The sequence below is a fragment of the Tiliqua scincoides genome, chromosome 1 (genome assembly GCF_035046505.1).
Source record: "Tiliqua scincoides isolate rTilSci1 chromosome 1, rTilSci1.hap2, whole genome shotgun sequence".
Lineage (NCBI taxonomy): Eukaryota > Metazoa > Chordata > Lepidosauria > Squamata > Scincidae > Tiliqua > Tiliqua scincoides.
Genome location: NC_089821.1, coordinates 179097060 through 179122641, shown reverse-complemented (window position 1 = coordinate 179122641; position 25582 = coordinate 179097060). Strand labels below are relative to the sequence as shown.

The following is a 25582-nucleotide window of genomic DNA, read 5'->3' as shown; positions in this document are numbered from 1 at the left end:
AGTGAAGGACTCTTATGTGTATGCTGAAATTCCCACTGAAACACTGAAACTGAAGTTTAATAGACTTTAAATGAACTATTGAAACCATGGCAAAGTTGTCATCTGCATGGAATGTTCAGCTTGGCATGGGGTCGGACCCCATGGTTGGAAACCCATAATCTCTTCTAATTGGAAGAGATCAGATTGGAAACCCATATTTGATTAGAAACCCATGATCTCTCCTGAAGAAAAACTGGGTAACACTGCAATTTCTGGCATGGCCTATCACAGTGAAACAGGCTGAGGCTTCCCTGAAAAAGATTCAGCAAGTTCAGCTGCTGAACATTCCACTCTCCCCCTGCCCCTCTCTCTGCCTCATTCCGCCCTCCTCCACCCCATCCCACCTCTTCTGCTGCCTTACTTATGCTGGTGGGTCTTTGTCGACCCTCTGGTGTATGTGGAAAGGCTCTGGCCTTCCCGAGTGGCTCGAGTGTATTCCACAAAGTGCAGGTGGAACATACACTAAGCCAGGGGTCTCCAAACCCCGGCCCCATTGACCAGATGCGGCCCGTGGCAAGCCTCTGTTTGGCCCGAGGCCAGCCTCTTGTGCCCTGAAAACCTCTGGCCCACTTGGCCAAGCATGACTGGAACTGTGCTCTGGTTGTGTCTGGAGGATGTTCTAAGGGCCAGAGAGTTTGAAGGAATGAGCCCATTCATTCATTTATTCACTCCGGCCAGATATTTGATGCGGCCCTCTGGCCAAAATGTTTGGAGACCCCTGCACTAAGCAAAAGGAATAGAAACACAAAACATGTTGTCAGGAAGACTGTTCATATTGGCACTTTTGGTCCAGGTTGGCAATTGCCAAGGTTACCTATTTGTATCTGCTGAGGTTGAAGCTTGGACTGATGCAGGAGTTGCAGGCCTAGTGAGTCAAGATGTAGCAATCTTCCAGTTCAGAGGAGGTGTAAAGGCAGGAAGGTTTGATAAGCAAGCCTAGCAGGGCTCAGCATAGAGGGGCAAGGCTGCTGACAGTGCTTCTCAGGGGATGGTTTCTTGGAAGTCAGTTCAGTGAATACTGATCTCAGCAGTTGTGTTCAAAGGGACGAAGGCATGGGAAGAGGACAAAGGAAGCTGGAAAGAGAAGTGAGAAGTCTAGGTGCCAGATAGTACAGTGGTTTGTGTTGCTGAAAGGAATGAAGGTGCCTGACATAACACTGACCTTAGAAGGGAGAAGAGTGTCCCAGAACCAGGGCTTTTTTTGTAATAGAACGCACAGGAACGGCATTCCGGCACCTTTTTCGCCCACTAGCTCCACCCCCCTTTTTTTTGCACTGCTGGCTAGGGCTGGATTTGAACCTCCGACCCCATGCTCCACAGCCCAGCACTCTTTCCATTGGGCTATAGGAACTCCTGTAGTCAAAAGTGCTTTTTGCACTGCTGGCTAAGGCAGGCTTCAAACCTCTGACCTTGTGTTCCACAGCCCAGCACCCTCTCCATTGGGCTATAGGAACTCCTGAAGTCAAAGTGCTCAGAACTAATATATAAGGTCTTGAACCCAGCTGCTGGCCATCAGCACCTCAAGTATTAGTTCCAAACAGTTTTAGTCTAAGAGTTTCTATGGTTCAATTGCTAAAGTGCTGGTCTGTGGAGCCAGAGGTTGAGGGTTCAAATCCCCATAAGGAATAATTTTTTTTCTTCTTTTTTTTTTAGGTGGGGAGGTAAATAAATAAATAAAAGATTAACAAGTGAGTTCCGGCACCTTTTTTTTTTTTTTTTTTTTTTACAAAAAAAGCACTGCCCAGAACAATGTGGTTCCATGATCTTTTATAAGGAATTTTGCCACTGATGAACATAGAGTGTATCGTGGGATGAGCTCAGCCTGAGACATTCTTTTCTTCTGAGATGAAACTTGATGGGTTTCTGATCGCCCATCCCAGGTGGCATTGGTTATCTCCTATTGTGTAGCACCATGGGAAGAATGCAACTGTGTCCTCAATGGCTCAGGAGACCTGTGTCCAGGTTAGCGTAAGGTTCTTGATCGAATTGCCAGTGAAGTTAGAAAGGAAAGTCCGAGACTAAAAATCCATCCTTTGTGACCACTGTTTATCTTTAGTGACTATCTCAGAGGCAAGAATGTGGTATTGTTGCCTGTTCACATTGGATGGCCAAGTAAGGTGTGGCTGGCCATAGAATTTTCCAAGAGTAAGACTTCCAACCAGCTGGGGGGGAGGGGTGTTACTTAAAGCTGGTCTTTATACCCAAGGTCTCTGGGACCTGATACTCTCTTGACATCAGTCCAAACAAAAGCAACGTGAGACTTTCCTGAGTCACGCTGTCCTGGCACCCAACAGCATATACACATATCTGTTATGCAGCGCTACCTGGATAAAAAGCGATGCTCAAACAACACCATGTGAACAGGTCCATGAGAAATGTTGTTTTAATATTTCATATTCAGTTTTTTTTTTACCCAATCAAAGTTTAGAGGCTGTTGCCTCCAAGGTTTCTTAAGGAAATGCCCTTCTAGTCACACATAATTCCTGTGCTGATTACTTTTGGGCCATTCAGTGGTTACTGAACTTCTGCGTGTAATGTGAATCCCACCCACTGGAGATAACAGCCCTGCTGACCACTTATCCCAAGACAAAGGAAAGGCAAGCCAAGAGCTCCTGCTAGGGTTTCATTCTGTCCTGAAACACAATTCAACCTATTTCATCCCCTGAATGTATAAACACATCAGTGATGGAAGTTGATTCGTAGACTGATATTTCAGGATAGATGGTTACATAAGAAGAACTGTAGAACACCAGATTGCGTTGTCTGTTAGCATTCCACACACAAAACCGTTTCATATGCCTCAAAGTGTAGGTAAAACCATTCTAAACAGTTCTTTGTGTGTCACATTTTTCAAATGACTACCATAGGCCTTTCACATGATAGTTTTCCTGTAATTAAAACAAACAAGAAGAAAATCCTTACTAGAGAGAGAGAGAGAGAGAGAGATATCTGTGGAAGCCCACTATGGTTCCCCCTTCTTATTTGATTATACTAAATTTGTGCCTGATGCTTACAGTCATAGGGAGACCTTAAAAAGACATGAGGTTCCTTTGCAATCTCCTTTCTTTGTGTGTCCATACAGTGCCATTCTGTATCAACTGATAAGTCAGCAGCTGAAGAACTCTGCAGAGCATGTTCCAAACTTCTCAGCTGTTGACAGGCTTGACTTGCTGAGAACACTGGTTAAATATAGCACCAGCGAGCTGAGCGCAACAAAGTCATTGCTCTGAACAGTGTGCGAGGAGACCAGGAGAGGGGAAATGCAATCTCAGAACTTCACTGCCAAAACCTAACCTCACAGAGCAACAGTTGTGGGTGGGGAAAAAAAAACAACACACAAAAAAGAAGTGTTCAAACAAAAGCCTGGGTGAAACATAAAGAGAGAGTTTTGCACCTCCTATTTCTTCTGATTGGTATTTTTTCTGAGCAGGAACTCTGCTCCTTCTGCTCTCTTCCCTATTTCCTGCATTACTTCAGTCACTGGTAGATCTAGAAAAAAAGAGCAGCTTCTGTCTGTGTATCCTTCTGGGCTGGATAACCTTCATTTTTGGTCATGAAGGCAAAATTTCTGAAGTCTTCCAAGAACACACTGTCGTAAAGGACTACAGCTAGCTCCTTCCTGACAGCAGGTAAGGCTGAATTGGCTTCTCAAGTGGTTACCTTCTGTAAGGATTCAAAGTTGTTCTTCTTGCTTCTGATGGTTTCCTTTGGTTCTCCTTTTCCTTCTGTACTTAATATTCTGCTTAATGTAGAAAGTTAAGTACTTAAAATATGGGAAGAAAAGGCTTTCTTGTGGTTGCATCAGTACAGGAAAATCTTCATGTTCTCCAAACAATCTGTCGAACCAGCAGGACTAATGGCAAAATTCTAAAATACTAGAGAACTAATGACAGGAGGTATAATACAAAGGCATATGAAGAGGCTAAATGAGCTGTGCATTGCCCTTGGTGTAAACACATGCAGTCAGAGGACATATTAAGATTTGATTTTTTAAAGAGGCTGACTACGGCTGGCATCACAACAGCTATAAATGCTAGTAATGAAACCTAGATGGTATGCAAGAGAAATAGTCATGCTGTAATATTCAGACTTATTTGTGTGAGGCTTGCCTGTTGCTTTGTATTTCATTGGGCTATTTTTTGCCTGTGTATAAGTACTTTTGTACACCTGGTACATTTTGTTCTGCCCTTTTGATAATAGCCTTAAGTACTTCTGCTGGTATCAAAAAAATCTATCATATTAAATCACAGTTTGATTGTTTACAACATGTGAACAACTCCATGAGCTGCTTCTCTGGGTACTCACAAACAGGATATTTTTGGACATAGCAATGATTGATTTTACTTCTTTAAACATAAATACATCTTTATAGAGAACTATCAGTTCACAATTTGGCCCCCTTGCCAGAGTCTGTGGGTTTTGGAGATTCTTTGTTTTGTTTTGTTTTTGATCATTTAAGGGGAAAAAAATTGCTTGCAGGCAATTCCTATTGATTTCAGTGAAATTTATTGCTAATCAATTACGTTTAGGATGGCTGGTTTAATGCTGACTGGTTTGGTCAAGTGGGCACATAGGATTTAGATAAGGTCATTAGAAAGAAAGAAAGAAAGAAAGAAAGAAAGAAAGAAAGAAAGAAAGAAAGAAAGAAAGAAAGAAAGAAAGAAAGAAAGAAAGAAAGAAAGAAAGAAAGAAAGAAAGAAAGAAAGAAAGAAAGAAAGAAACCATCAACCATAATTGGTAGAAAATTAAAAAGTATGTAAGATCTGATAACACAAATTGTGTTTTGACATTCATGTAAAAGATTGTCTGTTTAAAGATTTTGCGGTATTATAGGAATGTATTGGCTGAGTCTTCTGTCTTGTTCTCAACCCAGAAAGTTTATTCAGTGTCAGTTCTAGGAAGATGAAAATGATTTGTTTCAGCTAAATATATAGAGAAATAAAATGACTGATTTTCTGATAAGGAACACATCTGATTTGAATTATGACTTATTGATGTTAATGGCACGCGTTTCCCATTAAAAGTATTTAAGATCACACCACTAAGTTACACTGTTATTCGTGTTGTTAGTTATTACTATACTAACAACATGATGTATAACTTTTAGCAAAACAATGGAAGAGATGAAACACTTAACAATGAGACAAAATTCCAAAGGGGCAGTAAAAAATGTTTTATGTTATTTTCATAAGAAATGCAAATTGCAAATTTAGATCTGATATTACCAAAGGTATTAGCTATTCCGGGCTTCTTTCTGCTTCCCTCTGTTGAACACACAGGGTGCAATCCAGAGGTGCCCATGGGCTGGCACAAGTCCCTTACACCAGGCCAGGAGGGTCACAAATGTGCCATAAAACATGTTTGCGCCTCCTCAGGAGTAAGCTGCATTGGGAGGTGGCGCAAGTCCGAGGAGACCCATAGGGGCCAGCATGCTTTACCTGGAGGTAAGGGGAAAAGATTTCCCTTGCCTCTGGCTGAGCCACTTTGGGCCCCTATCCTGCGCTGGATACAGCACAAGCCTCTTAGCTTGCCTGTTCCAGCGCAGGATAGGATTGCGCCCACACTGTCCTCCATTTCTTTCTTGTAGTACATGTTGGCTTCCCCTACCTCTACTAGGATCAACCATCCTTTTCTTCTTCTAATTATACCCATATCTTGATTACTTCCATCAATAATCAAGTTCTTGTTTATAACAATATCCTTGTTTATATCACTCAGTTTCTTATAAGAAATAATCCACCTCCAATATCAGAGTAAAACTCCCATATATGGTCAATTTTTGCTGAATATATATTTCATCTAACATTACTGGCTACTGAGATCTAAAACAATCATGATAGACATCTGTTGTAACTACTGCTGAGATATTTAGTAGAAAGCACTAAAATATTTCATGAAAAGAGATGCACGCCAGAACAGTGAAGTCTTATGCTGATGGAAAAGTGTGATAGAAAACAAAGAAAGACTTAAAAAATGGTTCTTTAATAATTTGGGATGCTAAGAATTAATTAGTTTCATTGTTTTCCTCTCTGCAATCAACAAAAAAGAAGACAGTGGAAGCACTAAGAAAAAATAACTTCATAGAGTTAAGTTTCTTATTTTGTTGGAGAGACATTATTTTATTTCTTCCTGACATTGCTGAGAACTTAATATTTGTTGGCATTCTTTTTGGTGCCATCTTATTGCCCAATCCTGAACTGCCCGGTGCACGGGGCTGCAGTGGCACTGAAAATGGCTGCCGCTGCATCCAGCGTGCTCCAGACAGCCACTGCCACCTCCTCAGGAGAAGGGGACTTTTGTCCCCTTCCCCCAGGTAAACCTAGTAGCCCAGCAATGGGGCTACTTGATTCTACGGTAACCCAAAGGTCGGCGTAGAATGAAGAGCCTCCGTGTTGGGTGGCCAGTCTGACACGGAGGCTCTTGATCCAGTGGAGTGAAGCTCCATTGGCCTCACCTCCCTCCCGCCCCGCTCCCTTCTCCTGGCATGCTTTTTCCTCACCCCCTCCCCATCTCCTCCATCTCCCTCCGCCCTGGAACGCCTCCTCCCCACCCCCACCTACCTCTTCGCTGCTTGGTGGTTCACGTGACCACCAGAGCAGTGGAACTCCAGTGCTCCACCGGCGCTAGCCTAGCATCGGCCAGCGCTGGGCTAGCAATGGCAGAGCACTGGTGCACACTGAACAGGATTGGGCCCCTACTATTTTTCCAGGTAGTGTTTTACCAAACATCTTTATGTAATGGGAGCTCAAGTCTGAATGAAGTCCCTTAAAACCAATCAGCTGATAAGTTTAATAAAGAAAATACTGTAATTATATAGGCATCTTTGGGGCTTTTTTTTTTCTTTATAGTGGAAAAGCAGGCTAAAATTCTGGACAGGTGTCCACAAAGCCTGCCTAGGATTTTCCTATCAATTCTGTAAAATATGTAACAGAGCTTTTTCAACAGCTGGATTCAGAAGGATTGCTAATAGCATTGCCTGTTTTTCAGAAGTTTAAACAAGTTAATGGAGCCCTTGGGATGTGCTGTAAATGTATGAAAAGAAATAATCTTGTCTTCTGGGCTGAGAGTCATTTGTTGTTGACTTACAGCCCAATCCTATCCACACTTTCCTGGGAGTAAGCCCCATTTACTCTACTGGGACTTACCTCTGAGTAGACAAGCATAGGATTGGGCTGTATATCTAGCACACAGACAGTCACCAGGAAAGGCTATTGACCTAAACACAACTGTGTGCATTTCTTTCTTTCCTCCATATTCTGATGTCTTTACATAAGAATCACTAGCAGCACAATCCTGCAAGTGTCTACTCAGACGTAAGTTCCATTGTATTTAATAGGACGCCTGGGAAAATATGTACACAAAATATGTACACAAAGTGTGTACACCTTTACAACAAGTAAGACCCAATGAACACAATGGGACTTACTTCTGAGCAGACATGCACAGTATTGTTATTTAAGAGTCTGATTCTACAAGCATGGGGTTTCTTTGCCACAGGCACCTACCTGATCTGTGGACTCGCACGGACCTTTGTATGGCTTACAAATCTCAGACTGTGCACCTGGTACTCTAAAAACCCTCTATCTGGAGAAGGGTAACACAGATCACTAATAGAAGTGGTAACTAAAATGAACAATGTACTTCATGCTCCTGCCCAGTCTACTCAAAGAGCAGCAGTGGAATCAATTAGCAGCAACTATTCCTAGGAGACAAAGCAAGCCTGATAACTGATTTCACTGTTGCAAGAACGGATTCTACTTCAGTTGACTGACCAGTAACATGAAGCACTGTAATTGTTCATTTTAGTTATTGTCATTACTATTAGCTATATATGTCACTTCTCCTGGTGCCTCAATATGCGTTTGTGAGTGTCAGGTACACTTATTACGCACAGCCTCATATCTGCAAACTATAAAAAATGTGCTGATCATTGCTAATCCACATGTCAGCATGCTCAGTATGCACAGCCTCTATGTAGCTTCAGGTCAGTTCTAAACATACAAATTCTAAAGGTGGCTGAATCCTGAAGGGATAGAATGGAGTGGACTGTAGACTTGCAGGTTGTAGGTGGGGGATGCCCCACATGTTTCACATCTTTCCTCACATGAAAAATGCCCTTCACATAAGACATCAGGGAAACAGTTTCTAGCTCTTCCTGTTCTTTGCATGCTGGTTTCCTACCGACAGAGATGTTTTGGGTTAAAAAAAAAAATGGGGTGACTGTTGCAGAGATTAATACTGCCAATAATCTGGTAACAACTGCACAGAACTGTCACTGTCAGGGCTGTTTTCTAAAGAAGCACTTGGAGCTGAATCACTGACAAATTGCAGGTTCTTTCTTTGTAGTCTCTCTTTTGCAATGTACAAAAACAGTTATCTTTGTCATTTCTGACCCCTCCCTTTGCTGGGTCTCTTATTTGCCATTCAATTTGCTGTCTGCTTCTTACCTCCTCAACTTTCTGAGATTTTGATTTCACCTTCAGAGATTCTGTCCCATGCCTTCTTCCAGTTGCCACTTCCAACCCTTCCCTGTGCTGACAAATGGCCTCTTCTCAACAGGCGTTTTCCTCTGTCACCCAAAACAGCAGTAATTTTACTCTAGGTAGCAACAGATTTTCTGCAACATTGTTTCTGAACAGCACAAGCCAGGCAACTCAACTTCTTCAGGTGGCGGACTATGGCCCCAATTCCATTTGTCCCATTGATTTCATTAGAACGTGAACACAAGTTATAATTGTCATCCTTTCTACCTCTTTGGGAGCTAATCTAATTCATTGTAAGAACATGTGTCTCAATAGGTTTTAAGCTATACAATAAAATCTTCTGATCAGCTTCCCTATAATCTATAGGAAAATCTATGGAAAGGTTATGTAGGAAAGATAGGCAACAGACAGAGGAATGTATATGCATTGACACTTTGAATTTTATTTGGACTCCAGGGCACAGCTAGATAATTAAACCCTACATAAGCAACGGAGCAGCATTTGGATAGAGTTAAGGGGTACCTGCATGGTGCTTTCTTCTTTTCTCACTCAGCAGTGACAAACAGGAACGTAGATGAAAATCTCCCCATCCCAAAAGCAGGACCAATGTGGTACAGAACTCTTCATACTTTCGCTCATGTGTTCAGAGTACCCTGCACCAACCCCACTGTGGACCTCTTGTCTTGTGCAGGTGTGTGGGTGACTAGCCAGGCACATACGGTGCGCAATGTCATCTAATCTCCTCCAAATATTCTTCTAGAGAAGCAACCTCAGTGATTTGAACAAGCTAATAATTCTTTAACTCTGCAGACAAATTTGGGACACCATTCAGCCAAAATGGAGCACTCCACTGAAATCCTGATGAGGCCAATATATATGTGGGTTTAACACCCATGTATAAATTGGACCTTGGCCAAGGTAAGCCCATCAACTGCAATAGACTTTAATTAAGAAGCCTACCAGTGGCGTAGCTAATGATCGTGTAGCCCGCTGCCAAGCTCAAAATGATGCTCCGGAAGTGATGTCACAACTGGAAGTGACATCACATTGGGCTTTTTAAAAAGTGAGGATTGGGGGGAACCTGCCTCTCTCCCTCCCCAGCAGCTCACCACCGTTTCTCTGCGGCCTCCCCCAGCCAGTGGCATAGCTTAGGTATCTATCTGCTATCTGGGGTCAAAGAAGATTTGTAGCCCCCCCCATGATAAAATCAATTTTAATTAAGCAATCAATCTATTGCTACCACTTTTTGTTCCATAAGGTGTTTTCATTTTCTGGTTAACTGGCCATAACTTTTGGTAGAATCCATATATTCCAATGCAGTTTGTTTCATTGCATTCTGCATTAAATTACCTTTCCAATGATATATAACATGATGGTATTATTCATACATATCAAGATTTTCACAGTTTTGGGCACTAGTATCAAGCTCAGCTTGTTGCCCCCCTAAAGCTTGATGCCTGGTGAAACTGCTACCTCCTGCACCCGCTTAGCTATGCCACTGAGCCTAACAGCATGCAGGGTTAAAGTCAGGCGGTTCCCTGCAAAGTGTATGAAAAGGGGGAGAACATCAGTTCAATGTGTGAAAAGGGGGTGAACATCAGGGCTGCTAAAAGCAGTCATGCTTTTGCTGTTGAGTGCAAGATTGTGACTTATGAAAGTTTACTCAAACTGCATTGTGCATTATCATTTTGAAACCATTTCCTCAGCAAACAGGAAAATAATATTTTCTCTTCCACAAATTATTCCTCACATTATCCTTGTGCACCTCACAAAACCATTAGCTTTTCTGGGAAGATTACTTTGAATCCTCATTGATGGTGCTGCTTGTCTTCTCAGCCTACCTTGTGAGGCTGTGCTTTGGTTTGGGGGTTCTATAGAGCAGTGAGTGATCCACCTCCCAAAGAATATACCAATATACCCTTTACAAGCATAACTCTAAAATATTTCTTGTAGTTGTGTAACTCTGCCGGTTGCGAAAAGTTTTTTTCCACGAAATCCGTTCTTTTCAGTGTACATGAAAACACGTCACGGTGTTTGTATATGTGATATAGATGCATCAGTCGAGGTCACAAGGTTTTGTTTAGTTGCCTTTTCAAGCTGCCAGGAAATGGCTCTCTGTAATGTATCAAATTAGCAAGGAAAATGGAAAGTAGGCCCCTCCCGTTCATTCTGCAGACATACAGCTGATAGCTGTAATTTATCTCTCTCTTTCTGTATGTGTACATGTGTGTATAACAAGAGAAAAATATGCTTTCTGGCATCACAGCAGGTCTTGTTGATAGAATGAGGAAATAAACTATGAAGTACAGAAACATAACCTGGAGTGTGAACATTTCCCTTACATGGCTAGTCTTTTGGTGTCGCAGATATAAATGAGCCAGAATGCACAAGGGCTTGAATATAAAGGATTTATGTATAGGAATAATACGTTTTCTTTTAAAAATCATTCATTTGTTGGAGGGTCAGTGTGGTCTAGTACAGGGGTGTCCAAACCTTTTCACAGGAGGGCCACATCATCTCTCTAACAGTGTGTTGGGGGCTACCAAAAAAAGAGTCAATTTACATTTCAAATTTGAATAAACTTACATAAAGGAATATATTAGAGATGGAACTTATATGAATGAATGAAGGTCTCATGATAGCTTAAGGCCTGTAAAAGGCCTTGTGCAAAGCAAGACTGGCCTTTGCTACCACTGCTGCTTCACAGACATGAAACAGCAAGCAGTGGAGAGAGCCCTTGGCCCACAGCTTGCACGAGAGGTTGAGCAGTTGGCCCTTGCGTCGAGTGCAGTCGTATCAGACCAGCGCAGGCTGATATCCTGGCCTTTACCAGAAAAGTTCCAATATGCTATCTATGAAACTAGGCTGGAGGGACGGGCCACCATGGTCACTGCATCCAACACACTGGATGAGAGATCAGGGCAAATATGCACTAAGAGGTCCTTATGTTGCTTTATAAAACCTGGGAGGTCAGATGGCTTCAGGTTCAAACGAACTGCTTCAAAGCCATGTTATTTGTTTACCACTCAGCTGGGGCTGAATGGGAAGGTCAATAACAGCAAAGGAGAAATGGTTATTGCTCTGAATGACCCAGGCAGCCTTCATGATGTTGATCCACTACAGAATCTCCCTAGGAGAATGTTGATGGAAATGTGGGAAAATCAGGGATTTTTACAACATAAGGGCAAATCACATTTCACCATCTTTGAAATGGGTATGTGAACAAGCATCTTAATGAGAGGATATATTAAGTACTTTCATAGTAAAAGCACTGTAGAAGGCTGAGGGCCCAATCCTATCCAATTTTCCAGTGCCAGTGCAGTTGTGCCAATGGAGCATGCACTGTGTCCTGTGGTGGGGAGGCAGTCTTAGAGACCTGCTCAAGGTATGGGAACATTTGTTCCCTTACTGCAGGGCTGTACTGGTGCTGGAAAGTTGGATAGGATTGGGCCCTCAATCCTATGTATGCCTTCCTGAGAATAAGTGCCAATGAACACAATGAGACTTACTTCTGAGCAGTCACCATAGGTTTGCACTGTAGGTGATTGATTTGCAGCAGGTCTCAATATTTAGGAACAGTATGCTGAAATCAACTCTGGTATCTCAATAGGAATCATTGGCATCTCAAAAGTGAGAGCGTGGCTTGGCAAACTTCCAGTTCACAAGTTTGAAAACCAGCCCCTTCCTTATGGCAAGTTCAATGCATGTTAGAACTGTGGCAGAGTGATAGTTTGATTTAGCCACTGCAGAGTAAGTTTGATTGAATGTGAATCATTGTTCATATATATTCAGATGTAAGTTCAGCACCTCTATTCAACCATGTGACACAGCAATTAGATAGCCACTAGTGGCCAGTTTGAAGTTCAGCATTTTCAGAGTGGTGTGAATAGTCTTGGATCTTCTTAAAAACGTCTCCCAAATGTTCAGTCTGGAATTCACCACTTGTGATTGTTTTCAGTGTGGGACAGAATGGGAAAAAATAACCTCTGATGAGTTCTTATTTAAATGTCAGTAAGGCTAAGAGAAGCAGCTGAAAAGATCCTTTTGGTTGCTTTATCTTTTTGGGTAAATCCTCTCATTCTGTATAGGATTTATTTTGTTCAAAAAATTTATCATAGGGAGATGCATAAAATTATTTTATAAAAGTACAACCAGTTTTTTGCAGACAGATCTGTGGATTTTTTAAAGCTCCTGAGGATGAAATGTTTGGGGTTTATTAGCTCCACTCTGCTCTGGTGCATGAGAACAAAATTATCACTGCATTATGAGACAAGAAGCTGGATTGTTACAGAATGGCAAGAGTAGCAATGTTAGTAATTCCCAGTCCAGCAGTTGTCTATCTTTATTGCAGCATTTTTGTAATGCCTCTTAATATGTAGGTGACGTGGTGGCCTTGCTTCTGTCGTATTATACATTACAATGTATCATAGTTGGTTTTGTTCTTTTTTAAAAGAAAAATGTAAAACAAACAAGTATATGATTGAAAGCAGTAGACTTCTGACATCACCCTCATCATCTGCTGCCAACTTGCCTGGTTTATTGATGAGATCTTTGTGAAAATCAGGTCTTTCCCACACATCATTGAATCAATGGGTCTAAGCAGCCTTTCTTTGTTTTCCATTCCAGTTTTTCCCTCTGTGTTTTTTTTTTTTTTTAATGTACTTAAAGGCTAATGTAACCTTATAATAGCCTGAGTTCCGGTAACTGAGCAAGATGTTGGCTGATACAAGGACAGAAGTGGTGTCAAGTTTATGATTCTATTTTAATACAGCAACCTGAGTGTTTCGTGCATTTCTTAAACGAAGCAATGCTTGTTTATTAGGAGATTTGTAGTTACGGTGACAATAAACATATACCCCCAAACCCAGCATGTGATCCCCGCTTCTGTTCATAGTCTTTAAGTCCTGCAGGGAGGATTTTCTCTCAAGTCCCTTGCATACCTGACAATAGAACTCACATGATGCACTTATTACCTCTTTTGTAATGGTTGATTTAGGTTGTTGATCGAAGTTGTTTTGGAAGGATAGCAACAGAACTGTATGTTTAACCATGAATGCTAAGCCTAGCAACAAAATATTTGGGTACAGTCTGGGTACAGAGCTACAGAATGTTTGGGTACAGTCTGGTCATTTCAAACAGGATGTTCTAGAGCAGGGGTGTCAAAAATAAGGCCCACAGGCCAGATGCAGCCCACCAAAGCCCTTTATCTGGCTCTTGGGCTCTCCCAGCACCACTGTCAGCTGTTCTCAGCTGTTGAGCTGTGCTGAGGTACCACTGCTAAAAGGGCAATCCGTGTGATAATTGGGCTCTCCTATATCTTGGGAATATAATCAACATTTGCATATTTTTCTCTTCTGTTATTGGTAGCTAATGAGATCCAAAGTTGAAAAAAAGTGCTTCTTTCTAGTTTGCTTTATACTGTCCCTGCTTAATGACATCACTTCTGGCCCTCAGCAGGCATCCTAAATGCTATTTGGCCCACTGTATGAAATGACTGACACCCCTGGACTAGAATCTTGTGGTTTTCTAGAATCATGAAAATGTCCACTTTAATTTTTTAAAAATCAAGCATCTAGATGTCATGAATGTAGGAAAATCTTGAAACTGTGTCAAGGAAATATCACTTCAAAGGGTTCTTGCTCAAATCAATGAGATACACTGTTCTATCCACAAAATAAAAATTCTATAATTGGAATGCAAACACACAGTAGCGTAGCTAAGGGAGTGCAGGGGGTAGCAAATGCACTGGGCTACAGCTGCTGGAGGGGCGACATCAGTGGCTGGGGGAGCAACATTGGGGCAACTATGCTAAGTTATCTGAGTCTGCTGCAGTGCCACCAAGCACATTGACCAGCAGCCAAGTATAAGTTGCGTGCTTGTGAAGCAATGGGCTACACTGTTGCCCCCCCCCAGTGAGCTTCAACAACTGGGAGGGAGTGGGGAAGCCCCTTGGAGAGGGGTTGGGGGAGCCCTGCCTGGGCTGCCCTTGCTCCACATTTGGGCGAAAAGGAGAGGCAAGGGAACGTGCTGCCTGTTTGTCCTTGGAGGAGCCCAGAAGGGGGTTGAGACAGTGACAGCAGATACTGAACAGAGTTTGCAGCTCTGTACCTGAGACCTCAGCAGGGCTGTGGGAGGTCTTTGTCGGGCACCTCAGTGCAGGGGGGCGCTGCAGCCCCTCCCCTGCTGAGAACCAACAGTTGCCTGAGGCAAGGGAGCTTCTCCAGTGGGGCTGCCAATCTGCTATTGAAAACTATTGTTTTCCCATCAGTGGCAGCAGCTGGAGGGCGGGAGAGAGGGAGGAGGAGACGTGTCACCACCACATCCTCCTCCCATGCAGCCTCGGAGCACAATCCTACGTATGTCTACTTACAGGGAAAGGAAAGTGTGGAGAAGACTGCAGCCTCAGTTAGTCAGTCAGGCACAACTTCCTCCTGCCTGCCCACCCCAAGTCCTCTTTCCCCCAGCCACTGTGAATGAGCAAGCCGTCCTTTCACTCACTCCCAATCCTAGGCACGTCTACTCAGAAGTAAGTCCCATTATAGTCAATGAGGCTTACTCCCAGGTAAGTGGGGCTAGGATTCGAGTCTCAGTCAGTCAAGTGCAGCTTCCTCCCCCCTGCCTGCCCTGAGTTCTCCTTCCTCCCAGCCACTTGGAGCCAGCAAGTGGGCTGGTGGCTTCTCCACAGCCTCCTCTCCACCCCCCCCCCCACGAGGCAGCTGTGGGACACGAGCCATGCCTGCTAAACAAATGGCTACCTGGCAGGGAGGGCATGCCCAGACCTCCCCTCAAACGTGTGCAGGGCTCACCTCAATGTAGCCCATTGCCCCCTGTAGTCCAATGTGCCTGGCTGGTGGGGCACGTGCCAATGGTTGTGGACGACTGCTTTTCTCCCCCCCCCCCCCCATCCAATGAACCTGGTGGGGCTGCAGCAAAAGTGTAAGACCTCAGAGGGAACAGAGGCAGGGAGCAACCTCTTCCTCTGGAGAAGTGCCAGCAGCTTGGGGGTGAGTAGGAGGGAGCTGGTGCTGGGGGGAGGCAGCAAGCAGTTTGGGGGATGTGGAAGATTTTTTATTTTTCAGTTTTTAAAAAAACCAGGTGTGAAATCCAAGCCCAGAAGTGACTTCACTTCTGGATGTGATGCCACTTCCAGGACATTATTGTGAGCTCTGCACCAGGCAACAGGATAATTAGCTATGCCACTGCAAACACAGGGCATTCAGGTTTATTTGTATAATTTTACTATGACAGTTCAGTCAGATAATGTGATTGTAGAATTTGGGATTTTTTAAAAGAAGCACATTTCTAACCCCTGATTTATAAGTACCCTGAGCACAGAGTTTTCTGAAATTCTCTCAGTGTACAAACCATAATTTAGACATCGGTTGGGCCATCAGTTTAACAAGACCCCAATCCTAACTTCCCCCACCCACTGGTGCAGCCACGCTGAAGAGTGCTGTATGCGGCAGGGAAGGAGCAGATCAGGAGGCTTCAGAGGAAAAGGGGATTACCCTCCTCCCCATAAGCGTCCTGCTTCACAATGGGTCTCCTTGGACCTGCACCAACTGTGTAACTGGCATAACTCCACTGAGAAGAAAGAGGCAGAGACTGCCAAAAGGATAGGATAGGATCTAATGTGTGCCATCGCTGCTGAATCCACCCCCTTCTGTATCTTCCCCGCCACTGTTCTTTCCCCTTCTACCCCATCTACAGTCTTCTTACCTGCTCCGGTGGCTGAGGACAGGTCCAGCAAAAGATGGGGAGTGTGGCAGCACTCACAAAATGGCCACTGACAAAGCGCTCTACATGCCTCCATAGGACCGGGCTGTATAACTTTAATTTTGATGCTGCAAAGAGTTTGACTAAAGAGTCAGATATTTTTATGTTTAAAGTCCACATGTTTTGTGCCTGCAGACCTGCGCATAGTGCAACACTGCATAGTGAAACCATAAAATTTAAGAGTACTAGAATTCCACTCTTATACACAGTTACCTTGGAGCAATCCCTTCCAAGTAAACATGCAGAAGATGAAACTGTAAGGCAGTTAATTATGGTTTTCAGCCTTAACAGTAGAGGTTACAGAATCACTAAAAACCAAAAAAAGACATGTCATATTTCCATTCTTTCAACAATGGTCCAGGTATACAAATGTAGAATAAACAGGCCTTAGTTTTTCATGGGGTTTATGAGACGCAAACACTGTCTGACTTCCAAATCTATTTTGGAGCTAGGTTCACCCCATTCCCCTACTGGCAGTATGGTGCAGCTGCTGTTTCTGAGACATTTCTGCTGACAGCTACAGCTGACGGATACATTTCAGTTCACTGCAGTATCAACTCTGCCTCCAAGTGCCTGCTTTGAGTATAAGTGAGTGATTCCTCACATAATATGCTTGCATTCTACACATTGCCTCCCTCACTGAGATGGTGATATGTCATTTTTCCCCAGTGTCCAATGGCTCTTCTTTACTTTTTCTCATACATGTACAATCATCAAATGTTCACCTAAATAGCACAAAAGAGGTCCAAAAGCTATAACAAGAAAGGGTTTTGGCAGGAACAAAGCAGAGTAACAGGATGCCCTGATATAAACCTTTTGGATTCTAATCTTGTGGCACATGAAAGCACAAGAAGAATGTGGTACCAAGTGAATTCCTCAGAACCCCATATCCTGACGTATCTGTCACAGCTACCGACCAAGTAATTGCACTGTTGCTAGGGCAGGCCCTAACAAGTGGAATGTCCGGACAACTTATCCCCAGTGTACTTTGCCTTTTAGTTCAACCCCTAACTTGTCCAGTTTCAGCCAGGTGACGTTCTCTCGGCCCTTCTTCCTCTCCCCCTATTTTCATGTTACTGCCACAATCATCACTGGCATAGAAGCCTCTAATACAGTTCCTTAGTAGGCAGGAGTTAGGGATGCTGGAAATGTAGTTTTTAGTTGTGAAGCAGACTGAGGCTATTGTCAAAATCCATCATTGGAGATGTGACCGAAAACACCTTCTAGGGGTGCCGTTCTAACCCCTTATCAGTTCTTTCCAGCACTGGCATAGTGGTGCCAATGGGACGTGTGCTGCATCCTGCAGTTGCGTGTCACTCACGGAGGCCTCCTCAAAGTAAGGGAGTGTTTGTTCCCTTACCTCAGAGCTGCATTGCCCCTATGTCAGTGCTGGAAAGCATGAACAGAAAGGGTTAGGATTGCGCCCTAGGTTGCTTAATATAGAAGACACTCAAACCACCTTGCTTTTCTAATTTACCTAACTGGCAGTTACCTCCAAGTTAACTTAACTTGGAACTTCAGTGCAAGCATTAAAAACAAGGATGGAAAGAGGGAGCTGAATGGTATCAGGGAAAGCAGATGGCCCAAAGGCAGGAGGGCAGGCACCATGGACAGAGTCATCTGTCCATTGATCAAGTCAATCTAGCCCTGTATTATCTGCATTAATGGGCAGTAACTCTCCAGAGTTTCATTCAGAATATTTTCTTTGTTCTACCTGGATAGTAAACCTCAGACTTCTCCATGCAAAGTAAGTGCACAGAGCTACACAGGAAGCTGCTTGATGCTGAGCCAGGCCATTGGTCCGTCTAGATCAGGGGTATCAAACATAAGGCCCGTGGGCTGAATGTGGCCCCTGGAAGCAGAATGCAGCCCCTGTTAAAATTGGACTCCCCCATTGTGATAACTGGGCTCTCTCATATCTTAATACCATATAGCATGGGATTAGTTGGATACTGACAAAAACAAGATGTTCAAGATGCTGGAACTGTCCACAAATGTATCTAGAGGGTAGGCTACAAGCTCCAACGAGATAGCAACAAACACAGGAACTGGGTCAAGGTGAGAGTTCTGCCTCAGGAATGTGCATAGCTCTTTGACCTGTGTGAACTATTAACATCTTTGAAAACAGATTGATACTTAGGTTTCTATTTTGTTCCTCAAGTTAAACTACATTTTATGTATACATGGGTGAAAACATCTTTCTTGAGTTTTGTGTGTGGCAGAAAGGGCTAGAATTCCAAAAGATAACTGTGGCTAAGTGTCAAATATTTTAAAAACTCTGTCATGAAACATTACAGGAAAGAAAACAAATTGTAGCTATTATGTTGTTCTTCAACATTTCCAGTCTGCTGCCAGAACAGATTCTTTGCAGGATAATAGAGGGGCCAAATTCAAGCACTATTTGCTTTTGTTTTGGCTTCAGCAGGGATGCATCTCCCTATAGAATGTGTGTTCCCATACTTCTCGTTTTATCAGTTAACCATTGTAGCTGGAAATGAAGCTCTCTTGCTGTGATGGGCAGCTCCGTTGCTTCAGTGATATTCATGTATCAGTATCATAAACACTAATATTAAATTTTTATGACTGAGAGCTCAGTAAGGTATGAAGTCACCTTTTATTTTACGCATAGAGAATGTGAGGTCTTTACAGGAGTGACACTCCAGTAACAGCATGTTACTGATCTGAATTCCAAATGACATTCTTTGATGCATATTTGCTTGTGCAAATAAACAACCTTGGTGTTTAATTTTAGGACCAGGCAGAAGTACTCTGCAGAGAGTACTTCTTTATAATCCAGATACAAGCAACTCCATGCACACTGTGGGAAATTACCGCTTGGAAAATGGTTATCCATATTGATTCTGCAACTCCCAAGAATTTATATGAGAAAGAACCAGCTGTTTTGTACAGAAGAGGGTTACATGTGCATGGGAATAAAATTGTAGTCCAGATAAACAAAGCCCACTCAGGGCTAACAGGTCCTCATTTTGCAATAATGGTAAAACTAAATAGTTACAGCTGTGAGAGGGTGATCGATGGCTTGGAATGTAATACAGGAAGCTGGACTAGATGGGCTATGGCCTGATCCAGCGGGACTCTTCTTATGTTCTTAAGAAATAATATCCTGGCAGTGTTAAAAATAGAGACTGTATACAGACTGCAGGATGGGTATATGGTGTTTTCCTACACTTCTCTTCAAAATATGTGTTGGTCTGAATGCATTTGGAAGAGGCATTCTTAAAACTGGAAGCTCCTCTTCTTTCATAAAAAGCAGGCTTGAGGGCTTGATCCTGATTAAGATCATGGTACAGGGCAGGGGTTAACCCTTCCTTCCTAAAGTCCTTTTTCTGCCAGAAATCACCCCATGCCCATTGCTATTTGCCACCAAGGTCGCTATTGCAGGAAATCTGCAAACCTTCAAGACAGGGAGTTGATTTTCAGTATGATGGGAAAGAGTTAACCTCCCCAATCCTGCATACAATACTGCAGTTCCAGTCAAAACTGGGCCCTCTGCAGCTGCTGTTTGTGTGGGGCGGGGGGGGGGGAGTAGAGGGGGGGAAGGTTATTTCAATTTTAAACAAACCTCTTTAAAAAGGCATTTGGAGCCAAACTACACATTACAATGAACGCACAATATGGCCCATTATTTTAAATTTTAAAAAAATGCATATGGGGGCTGCAAAATGAAGTGAGACTACAGTGAGAGGTAGAGGGTTTTAGAACTTTACACCCCACAGATCTGTTCCTGATGATGACCTCTTGTGCACTATTTTAAGTAGAAATTAAGGAAAGTAAGAGCTTTCGCACTTTAAAAAAAGAACAAAATATAGGACCACATTACACTTTCATTGAAACATGCACTTTGGCCCTTAGGTGAACATTTAGTTTGTCCCTGAAGTACCAGCATGGCTAGCACCCTGACTGATCAATGACTGATTAAACACGAATGTTCTTCAACCAGAGAGAAGAATCATTTAGTCTGTTGCACCTCCCCCTTTTTTTTAAATGACTCTGTTCAGTACATTTTAAACGAACATTTGCAGGGTTGGTTCTGTGCAGCTTTCACTAACAGTTTCTGTAAAGCAGTGATGAGACATTTGTCTTCTCAAATGACCTTGTCAGAATAAGACACGCACCACCAACAATTAATTTTTATTGTCTATGGAAAACTTTCTGCAACATACAAAGGATGAAATTATTGAAATGCACTTTAAATTCTTTAATCCATTTTTGTGATATAAAGAATTTCACATCAGTCATTGGCAAGTTTATTTGGGTGGGAACTGTGTAATGCTGGTTTACTTACTTTCTACTTTTTTCCAGTTTGTTTTTCCTAATTCTGAGTAAAAAGTCATCATTGAACTATCACAAAAAAATTCATTTCATTAGGGTGTTTAGGATGCTTAGTTTATGGTTCTCAAACCTTTTAGAAGCCCTGGAGATTGCAGCCTGATTTATAAATGTCAAGGGGTGTGGCTGTAATGGTGACTGGGCAGCAGTGCCCCCCGCCTCCCCCAAGTAGCAGCTTGTTTAACTTGACAGGGCAGATTGAAGCACATAGCATAATCTGCCCTGTCAATTCTACCACTCAACAGAAATTTGGTCCTGACCCACTGGTGGGTCCCAGACCTACAGTTTGAGAACCACTGGCATAGACAAAGAACATTCACTGGGAAACAACAATTGTTTCATAACTTTTAGTATAGAAAAAAATGTGTGAGGATAGGATCCAGATATATATATGCCTCACACCATCTTGGTCTAATAAAATAGGTGGTACGTGACACAAGATAAGCCTTTAATGGATCAAGGCTTTATGAAGGCATAAGTTGATCCAAGCTCTCTCTTTGATCATGGAATTGAGGAATAATTTATTTAGCATGTTATTTCATTACATGTCATAAGAAGCACGTTCACTATGGGAGAACCTGTCCCAGATGCAGAAATTAAGATCTATTTCTTAACAAGAGATTCTAAGGACACAGTAGAGACAGTTTAAAACCCTTTGTCTCTTCCTCTCCCTATATATAGGGGGACATAAAGGTGTGTGTGTGTGTGTGTGTGTGTGTGTGTGCGCACGCGCGTGTGCGAGAGAGAGAGAGAGAGAGAGAGAGAGAGAGAGAGAGAGATGTACATACAGTATCTATTGAAGAAGGGGTCTTATAATCCTTGTAGAATCTCATGATGATGGTCACTATTTCAATTTAAAAGGTGAGGATCAAGCTCCTTGATAAGTCTCTGAATCTAACCATACGCTACATTAAAATGTGTGTTACCAAATTCTGATGGCCCCTTTTTCAGGAAAAGACACTTACAGCCCAATCTTATTGATTGCTTCACCAACATGCAGAGCCCTTTGCGACAATAGAATGCACTTTGTTGGTGCACTGAGTGCTGCACCAGTGGCCACTTTAGGAGTGCTGTCATGCAAGGTGGCAGCGTTCCAGGACCCTTGGTGGACCAGCCTAAACACTCACCAGAGCAGGTAAGGCAGTGGCGGGTCAGGGAGGAGTTGAAACAAAGTGGTGAGAGAGTGGGGAGGCTGCAGAAGGTGTGGCAGCAATGAAGTGCACTGGACCTATCCCCTATTTTTTGAGCTTCCCTGCTCCCTTTCTCTCCTCAGACATACACCAGCAAAATCACGGGCACAGGTCTGAGGAGCCCCATTGCAGCTGCACCAGCGGGAGGTGGGTGGGGGAGCATAGGATTAGGATCTTAAGGATAGACCGGCAAGGGGGTAGCACCTGCTGCTTCTCCTCTTGAAATCACAGCCCCCCCCCCCAGCTGCTTTATTTTCCAAAGGAGTTCCAGTTACATGTTTACCCTAGCAAACATATGTTTGGAACCCTGTGAAGGAAGCCAAGCTTGGGAGATGAAAAAAAAGATGGGCAGAGCATTAAGCACTGTCTACCCTGCTGTCATTTCTCTCCAAAACACCACTTCCTGAAAAAAGGGTGATTAAGACTCAGTTTCATGCAGCTGCCTGCATCTTGTAGTTAGAGCCTGCAGCTGCAATCCTAAACACACTTAGGTAGTAAATCCCACTAAATCCAGTGAAAGTTACAAGCAGCCATGTATTTGTTTGTCTATTTTGATTTAGATTTTGCAGGACTCTCATTGCAGGACACTGGCATATAGCTGTTTTTCTAAATATTAATAGTTCTGCTCTCCAGGGGCACGCAGCCTAAAAAAGTTAACAGTTTGCAAAATGTAAACATAATGTAAACATAAATCTATCAATAGATACAAATATACATATAGATTTTTTTTTTAAAAGGAAGCACCCATTCCATATTGCAGATAACCCTCTCTGAAAAGTTATTCAGAGTTATTAGAGTCACCTGTGGAGTGGTTTGGGCTTGGTGGAGGTCAGAACTCAGTTTTAGGTGTGATGAAGATGAAGTCTCTAGGAAGCAGGTAGACTGGGCTTACTGGTCCCCCTAGAATGCTCTTCCTCTCCAGCAGCACCAACTGCCAATGGTGATGGCTAGAAAAAATGCTGCAGAGTGGTATGGTCTAGGTGAAGAGCAGCTCGGAACCAGAGTATAAGGCACACTGACTTGAGAGCATGTTCCATTGAATTCTGTGGTACTTGCTGCCTTGTTAGAAAATGGACTGTCAGGGTGTTTCCAGTTATGGTTGCTGCTGACTCTCCACCATCATCCCACCTGTAATACTTTTAGGTTGCAATCCTATAAGCGCGTTCTTGGGAGTAAGTCCCATTGAATTTACTTCTGAGTAGACAGCAATCAATGCATGGATCACCACAGCTGATATTTGACAGCAGTTATTTGGTGCACATGCTGATTCCTTGCAAAAGCACTATATATATTTAAATATTTCTCCCCTGCCTTTCCATCCTTCAGGAGTCATAAGGTGGCTTAGCAACAATATTTTTAAAAAGCAATTAAAAATAACCACTCTGATAAAAACAGCAATAATGAAGTACAGGTGGACAAGAGAGATGGGCAACTACTGTCACACAGTTGTAACCTGTCACCTGAACCCCATTAATGGGAGAGCCAGGCAGCCTTCTTTTCTCCCATCAGTGCTCAGTGTAGTACATGAGGCTGCAGTCCAAGAACCGTGTCTGTGTTAGGTGAAGGATAGCAAATGTCACGCCTATCTTTAAAAAGGGAAAGAGGGGGGACCCGGGAAACTATAGGCCGGTCAGCCTAACATCCATACTGGGTAAGATGGTGGAATGCCTCATCAAAGATAGGATCTCAAAACACATAGATGAACAGGCCTTGCTGAGGGAGAGTCAGCATGGCTTCTGTAAGGGTAAGTCTTGCCTCACGAACCTTATCGAATTCTTTGAAAAGGTCAACAGGCATGTGGATGTGGGAGAACCCATGGACATTATATATCTGGACTTTCAGAAGGCGTTCGACACGGTCCCTCACCAAAGGCTACTGAAAAATCTCCACAGTCAGGGAATTAGAGGACAGGTCCTCTCATGAATTGAGAACTGGTTGGAGGCCAGGAAGCAGAGAGTGGGTGTCAATGGGCAATTTTCACAATGGAGAGAGGTGAAAAGCGGTGTGCCCCAAGGATCTGTCCTGGGACCGGTGCTTTTCAACCTCTTCATAAATGACCTGGAGACAGGGTTGAGCAGTGAGGTGGCTAAGTTTGCAGACGACACCAAACTTTTCCAAACTCATTGATAAATTAAAGATCAATAAGTCACCGGGCCCTGATGGCATCCACCCAAGAGTTATGGAATTGAAGAATGAAGTTGCAGATCTCTTGACTAAGGTATGCAACTTGTCCCTCAAAACGGCCACAGTGCCAGAAGATTGGAGGATAGCAAATGTCACGCCTATCTTTAAAAAGGGAAAGAGGGGGGACCCGGGAAACTATAGGCCGGTCAGCCTAACATCCATACCGGGTAAGATGGTGGAATGCCTCATCAAAGATAGGCATTTCTCTTTTCAACCTCTTCATAAATGACCTGGAGACAGGGTTGAGCAGTGAGGTGGCTAAGTTTGCAGACGACACCAAACTTTTCCGAGTGGTGAAGACCAGAAGTGATTGTGAGGAGCTCCAGAAAGATCTCTCCAGACTGGCAGAATGGGCAGCAAAATGGCAGATGCGCTTCAATGTCAGTAAGTGTAAAGTCATGCACATTGGGGCAAAAAATAAAAACTTCACATATAGGCTGATGGGTTCTGAGCTGTCTGTGACAGATCAGGAGAGAGATCTTGGGGTGGTGGTGGACAGGTTGATGAAAGTGTCGACCCAATGTGCGGTGGCAGTGAAGAAGGCCAATTCTATGCTTGGGATCATTAGGAAGGGTATTGAGAACAAAACAGCTAATATTATAATGCCGTTGTACAAATCTATGGTAAGGCCACACCTAGAGTATTGTGTCCAGTTCTGGTCGCCACATCTCAAAAAAGACATAGTGGAAATGGAAAAGGTGCAAAAGAGAGCAACTAAGATGATTATGGGGCTGGGGCACTTTCCTTATGAGGAAAGGCTATGGCGTTTGGGCCTCTTCAGCCTAGAAAAGAGATGCCTGAGGTGGGACATGATTGAGACATACAAAATTATGCAGGGGATGGACAGAGTGGATAGGGAGATGCTCTTTACACTCTTACATAATACCAGAACCAGGGGACATCCACTAAAATTGACTGTTGGGTGGGTTAGGACAGAAAAAGAAAATATTTCTTTACTCAGCGTGCGGTCGGTCTGTGGAACTCCTTGCCACAGGATGTGGTGCTGGCGTCTAGATTGGTCCAACAGATGCTGACAAAGGCAAAGATCAGAGTACTCTGTGCTCAGTATTTCACTCTTTTGTTCCTAATTATGTAGAAATCAATAATAACCACTGCCCCTTGTTTCATTATTGCAAAGATTAAAAGGGTAGCAATGAAGAACTGAAGAATTTGCCATTTCCCCAGATTGTGAGCTGCAAAGGAGTAGTAGTAAAGTAAGTTAGGGAGCAGCTGTTGGTTTGTTCTGGTAGTATGTTGAAAGGCAGTTTAGAAGCAGGCTACTTAAGAAAAAGGGCAAACTGAGCACTAACTGTGTATTTCCTGTGTCTATATAGTTTGGTAAAGGAAAAGATAAACTTCACTTCTGATCTCTATATGATTGAAAGGGGTTTAGTGTTGAGCTTTGACTTTACACTAATAATTTCTTAGTATTCCCATGTCACTATAGAAAATAATTTTTTAAACTCCAATGTCACTTCAACTTCCAAACAACTTTGATTACATTATCCATAATCATATAATTTCTCAACAAATAACAGCCCAATCATATCCAATCACCAC

General features: G+C 43.0%; 1 protein-coding gene across 3 annotated transcripts in view; it reads left to right on the top strand.

The window, feature by feature from the left end:
• FILIP1 (filamin A interacting protein 1) overlaps positions 1-25582 on the top strand; it is a 129301-nt gene that overhangs the window by 17462 nt on the left and 86257 nt on the right. Inside the window, exon 1 of one of the 3 annotated variants that reach the window (XM_066612444.1) lies at positions 3268-3668. The exons of the other annotated variants lie outside the window; for them this stretch is intronic. The gene's annotated coding sequence lies outside the window, so the exon portion shown is untranslated. Of the gene's footprint in view, positions 1-3267; positions 3669-25582 lie in introns of those variants that run through there. 3 annotated transcript variants of the gene reach the window in all.